We start from the raw sequence: 6,522 nt of genomic DNA, 5'->3' as shown, positions 1-6,522 counted from the left end.
ACCACGCAGCCGCTCGCTCACTTCCCCCCCTACCTTCCTTCCTCCCCCCGCACCTGGAGGGATGAGGAGAAGAATCAGAGGAATGTAACTCCCACAGGTTGAGATAACAGCACTCCAGTAACTAAGGCATAATACAAACCACTACTGCTACCAATAAGAATGATAAGAGAAATAAGAAGGGGAGAGGACACAACCGCTCACCACCTGCCGACCGATACCCAGCTCGACCCGAGCAGTGATCTGGGCCTTCCGGGTAACTCTCCCCAGTTTATCTACTGGGCATGACGTGCTGTGGTATGGAATACCCCTTTGGCCAGTTTGGGTCAGGTGTCCTGCCTCTGCTCCCTCCCGGCTTCCCCTCCTCCCTGGCTGAGCATGAGACTGGGAAAGTCCTTGGTCAGAGTAAACATTACTTGGCAACAACTAAAAACATCGGTGTTGTCAGCGTTGTTCCCATGCTGAAAGTCAAAACCACAGCACTGCACCAGCTACTAAGAAGGAGAAAGAAAATGACTGCTGTAGCTGAACCCAGGACAAACAGCATAGTCTCCTAGAGCAGAGACTGTGCATCTCTGTACCCACATTTTGTGGGTGTTTGTAACATCTTGCTATAAACCTGATATACACCACTATAGCACTGTGAATAGGAAGTAATTGAAAAAGATGGATTGAATATACTATTGGAACATTTCAAACTGTTTATAATGCTGCTACAAAGACTGCAAAAATTCTGGAGCAAAGCCCTTGAGAAACTAATGATATAAAGTAGTGCCATTTCCCTACTCCGTGACAATTTATCTTAAAAGATTGGTCAAAGATGATATCCTTCATTTTGACAGGATTATACTCTTTAATAGTATAGGTCGGCTACTCATCTTGTTTTCTCTAAGGATGTGCAACTGCTGCAATACTATTTTGTGTGGAAAATCTCCTGTTACAGATTAAGCAGTTTATATCAGCCACTGTGACTTAGATATTTTGATTACTTTAAATGCATAGCTTCTTGAATTGACAAACTTTGAGGAAGAAAAAAGGCACTGGTCTGCATCAGAAGCTGTCTTGCTTATATATTTTTTAACATTATGAATTGTTTTGTATCAGTGCTTTGTTGCAGAGCTGGTGTATTCCAAACCAAGAGGGATGATATTTTGTCAGGTATTAAAATTGCTTATTTAGAAATCCATATAGTTTGTATACTCAGAATATTTACACATGATGTATATCACACATACAAACACAGGAAAAAAAGAAAGAAGAAAGAAAGGGAAGTAGGAACATTATTAAGGCAGACTGTATTCTTTTTGAAATGAGGCTTGATCTATAAATGCCACATATTATTTTACCCTAGTCAGCAACTCATAATGAAAACACTGGAATATCTTCAGGTAATTATGTTTTAGTCAGCTTTCTAAGCCTAATTTCTATATTTTAAGTGATAAATTGGAAATTGTATTTTAATTCTAATACAACTGTTGGCTGCTGAAGAGGGAATTGATAGAATCAAAAGAATTGCAAGCAGAAAAAAAGGGGGGGAAAGCCAAGAAAACCCTGCAAACTAAATCTCTGTGTAGGACTTGTCATTAGATACTGAACATTTATGTAAGGTGAATGTATAATATAATATGGTTCTAAATTTTCTACCATCCTAACCCCAGGAAATTACATAGGCTCTCAGATAGATTTGTGTGGTCATTAATGATTAATGTTGCCAAATGGTGAGTACAAAACACAAAAAGTATGTGAATAAAAAGCAGTAAATTCAACAGGTTTAAGGTTATTTGTTCTGCCTATAGTGAACCATTCACTGCACAGCATTGTGCTTTTCTGTAAACTAGCATCTGCCTTTTTTTAGAACGGAAGTAGAGGAATAGATTCATTGAGAAGTAATTTTCTTTGGAAAACAGGAAATGATGGAGGTGTTTCAGTTGTTATTGCATGTTGTTTAATTAATTCCCACTGTAATAATAGTCCTCATATTAATTACCTTAATAACCAAGACAGAGGTAATAACTAGTTCTAGTAATGTGGCAGTAGTAACTGTCAGCAGAACCCAATTGTGCTAATAGCTGTGCAAATTAAAAATAAAAATGTGCCTCTTGCCTCAAAGAGATTGCACTGAGCATTTCATAGCTCTTAGCACACTTCTCAGTGATTAGCATGTTGCCATTGCATCAAAGATCATCTTTTATTCCTCTGCACAGCACACATAATGCTTCTTCCCCAAAGGAAAAATACAGCAGTGTGTTTTCTGGTAGTTCTGATGAATATTTGCTCCTATTTTAGAAAGATCATTACAAGGTGGAGAAGTGAAAGATGGAATGAGGATCATGACCTTGCTTCTTACCACTGACTTAAATCACATTTGCTGTTACTCAGCTGCTGGAGTGCCAGCTATATTACAGCATAGTTGTAACATATATACTTGTTTCTTGGCCTGTGGGCACTCTTATAGTGATGGATCAGCAATCTTTTCCCATATATGAACATCTTTGCAAAATAGCGAGTTCTGAATTTAAAAAAGGCATTGTAGTTTTCAGTGGATTTTGTTAGCTGCCAAAGTTTCACAATTTGCTCCAGATTCTATTCAGCTGAAAGGGCTATTGTTGCATCTTCATGTGCACATTAGCATATGCTGGGCTGCAAAATGTTTTCTAGGAATAGAGGAAAAGAAATGGAATCTACTGACTGAAGAATCTCTACAGAAAATTCAGGTGTGGTACTGAGGTGGTTTTGGCTCATTTCTTTTGTAGTGTATTAAAATCACTGAAAATATATTTTAATGAAATTTTAATATGATTGAAAAACCAACTTACTATGATTGTACTTACAGCACTTAAAATATTCGTCAAATATGAAATGCAGACCAGTCCAGCCTTCAGGCTGCACAGCCAGTGAACCTGCAAATACAAGTGAATTGCAGCTGTCCACAGAATTTCATCCACAAATGAACACTGAGTAGATATCACTTGTCCAGCTCAATTTTGCAAGGACTGTTTGCACTTGTATATATTATTATTCAAGTTTACACATGAGAATGCCCCTTTCAGACAATAGTGTGTCCTGTGTTTTTTAAAAAAGTCCTTTTTAAAAATTATATGAAGAAGGTATTGTAGACTAAAATGTGCTATGCAATGATCACTTGTACATAAAGGCAGCAACAGTGATGTCAAAATTTGAGAACAGCAATGACAATGGCAGTGCTCAGTCTTGGGAAATTATACTTCTTTCTTAAATCCCTGGGCACAGCTAAGGACTGATATATATTCCCCTCCATATAGCAACACACATGTGATTAGGAAAGTCAGAAAAAGAGAAGCACAGAGTCAGTGCTCAACAATGGGAGATATCCCATTGTAGGTTGTAGTGGGTTCAGAGTGAGACCCATGGAAAGCCCTGCTGAATTTTGTGAAGTTCTCCAGAAAACTTGATGTAAATAGCCAAAACTTCTTCTGACTTAGACTTGGGTTCCTACAATGTGTACTGTGAAGAAAAAACCCCAACTATATATAGACAGATGTCCTTTGAGCTGTAGAGAAAAATAGTTTATTTTACTCACTGCTACTTAATTACATGCAGCACTGAATTTTTATTGCTTAATTCCTTTTTTTTTTAAAAAAAAAATCCATTTTTGGGTAAATCCATGGTTCAGACAAACACTGAGGTTTTGAGAACTGCACATATCAGTAAGACTGAGGGTTCAAAGGCACAGACATACACCTATTAAGGCATCTAAAATCAGATACTGCCAGTGAAATAAAATGCTCAGTGGTTTATTCAAAGGCTTAGAAATTTTCTATGATAGAACCTAGAACTAAGTTCAGACTTCCAGACTGCTTGTCTCCAGCTGAAGTCCTTTTTCTCCAGGAGAAGACACCTTTCCGTAGGTTGTAAGGTGTAGATAACATCACAGGATGCCCACTGAGTAGCTGCTGGTATCATTGTTCAGGGAAGTGAAACAGGTCATGACCACTCATAAATAAAATCTCAAGGTTCCATCTATAAATTAATGGCATCAGCACCAGCTGCATAGATGCAGGTCCAATCTGAGTGATTACAATCTGTCCCTCTATAGCTTCTCTTCAGTTTAGTGTGAATATGATCTTTTTCTTCAGCTTTGTGTCACACCATTCTATACTGTTGCTGCTCTCCATAAATTCACCACTGCCTTTCTCCCCAGTGAAAGATAACTGTTTCTGCCCTGTATAGATTGCACATAAATCTTGAGTAGAGGTGACTGTCTAAAGAGGCTCCTTGAATCAACAGATAAAAATTGTTACCTAATGTTAGGCTGCTGCACTGCTGATCTTTACTGATCACATACATAGTTTAATTTTTTTTTGCATTAGACCTTAATATGGAGAAGTTTCCCCAAACTTTCTTCTTCCTCTTCACTGCATGACACTGGAGCAGACAAGCAACAGCCTAGCAGGTTGGTTGTATATGTCCTCAATATATAATTTTTGGCAATCCAATAATTATAACATGCTGTATTTTTAAAGTAAAATATCTGTAGGAAGTTTTAAAATTACTTACTAACCTGTGAAGCAAATACAAACATGGTGATGGAAACTATTCATCAGGGAAACCAAAATAAATAGCTTATGTGTCTTTGGAAACATAAATACCTTCTGAAAAGTAAGAAGGAGATATTGGGTGGCTCTGCCATACTGGCTCCTCTGTCCATACCTAGTTCCCTGAGGGCTTTGTCCCCCCACTGATGCATGTCAGGAATTTCGTTTTGTTTTTTACTGAACTGGCCCCATCACTATGATGGTGCCATCTGGCATCCAGATATATTGTTTGCCTTTTCCCCACCTCCTTCTTTTTATGGCTAGCACCAGGGTTATTTATGGCAGCATGTTAAAACCTGGGTATGGTGTTAACATACAAAAGCATTTTTCAAGAGTTAGAGACAGAAATCTTTTAAACAACCCTCTACCACCCATAAACCCAATCTCATTATACATAGAAAAACCCATACTTTTTTAATCATGACTGCTGGTCTTTCTGACTCCGGCTGTCATGCTGTGTTGGTGCAATGAGCTCCAGTCAAAGAGACAGACAAAAAGATACTGCAGCTTCTCTCTCTGTTTTTAGGGCCTGGTGAATGGTCACTTCAGAGATGAACGGCAATAGGAGAGCAATCTGTAGAATAGCACAGGACAGCAAGGACTTCTTACCCTAAACCTTTGTCCTAACAAAGATTACAGTACTTTCTTACCAACCAACTTAGAGTATTTCATAGTAGCTCTGTCAGCAATTAATATTTAACTGACTGCATCTAGGGGTGCAGCAGGTCAGAAAACTCAAACATAACTATTCCTTCTAGCCTTCAAATGGCTGGACTGGTTATAATTAATTCTTCGAGCAGCAGAACTGATGAGACTGATTAAACATGGGTCTGTATTTGAAGGCTAAGTGTCCAAATGGGTTCTCTGGTATCTCTTAAGGACCAAACTCCTTTAGAAACCTTTTCTTTGACTGAGGAATTGTAGGGTGTCAGTTTTCTACCTAGTCATTTAGTTCAGTGAAACATTTGGAAAATACTACCACAGAATTTCCTTGTGAATATCAGTGAAATTTGACAGAGAGGTAAAAATCTCTGGGATAACTTTATACTTCTGTCAAACTCAGTTAATTGGAATAAATTCAGACATAACTAAGAGAAAAGGAAGGAAACTGACAGATAGACATATACAGTCAAAATTGAACTGTAAGACTTGCTTCCTTTAGAAATTCCTGAAGAAATAAATAATGGAAGGCACTACATGCAGATGGAACAAAAATGAGGCATCTGCTGCTGTAGCAGCACGTTAGAAAATTATCATATATTACAGGTAGAAGGACAATAAGTGTAACTTTATAATTCATAGTATGCAATTTCATAACAAAAATTGTATTCAACAGAAACTCATAGAAGTCACAAGACAGCAGTGCAGAGATTCACAAATATGAGGACTCAATGCATAGAAGAAATCTCCTGAAAACTTTCAGCATTAGCTTTTGAACTTCCACTGAAGAATAAACTTAGAGAAAGATGATAGAGTTGCTTACAGATGGGGTTTACTTTCTCTGCCTGAAGAACAGAAAGAAAGAACGGGTGGCAGTGGTGGGTGAAAAATGGTCTTCTGGCTACAAAGAAAGGGCCTATCTTTGGAGGAGATTTGGCACTTGGTGACATAAGAAAGCTCAGGAAGAGCCTCAGATGAAGCAGGAAAAGAATGAGTCCTTCCTGACATCTCACCTAGTCATGAAATTGGTAATTATTGCACCAATACATAGTCAATAGGAAAAACACATAAGCACAGCTTGTCTGAAGAAACTTTCATTACTCCAACTTCAAGCAAACATGCTCATGAACACCTAACACTGCTTTTTCAGCACCTGGCCTACTGGGCCACTGGAGGCCTTCTGCCCTTCCTCCTGCTCTACAGTCTCTCCTCTGCCTGTCGTTCCCTCCCTGCTGAGTGAAGGAGTGGTGTCTCAAAGCAAGCCTATCCTGGCTGCCTAGCTCAGCTCCTA

This window comes from Nestor notabilis, unplaced genomic scaffold, assembly GCF_000696875.1.
Source record: "Nestor notabilis isolate BGI_N333 unplaced genomic scaffold, ASM69687v1 scaffold3612, whole genome shotgun sequence".
NCBI lineage: Eukaryota > Metazoa > Chordata > Aves > Psittaciformes > Psittacidae > Nestor > Nestor notabilis.
The sequence above is the reverse complement of the archived record's forward strand: the minus strand, read 5'-3'. Positions refer to the sequence as shown.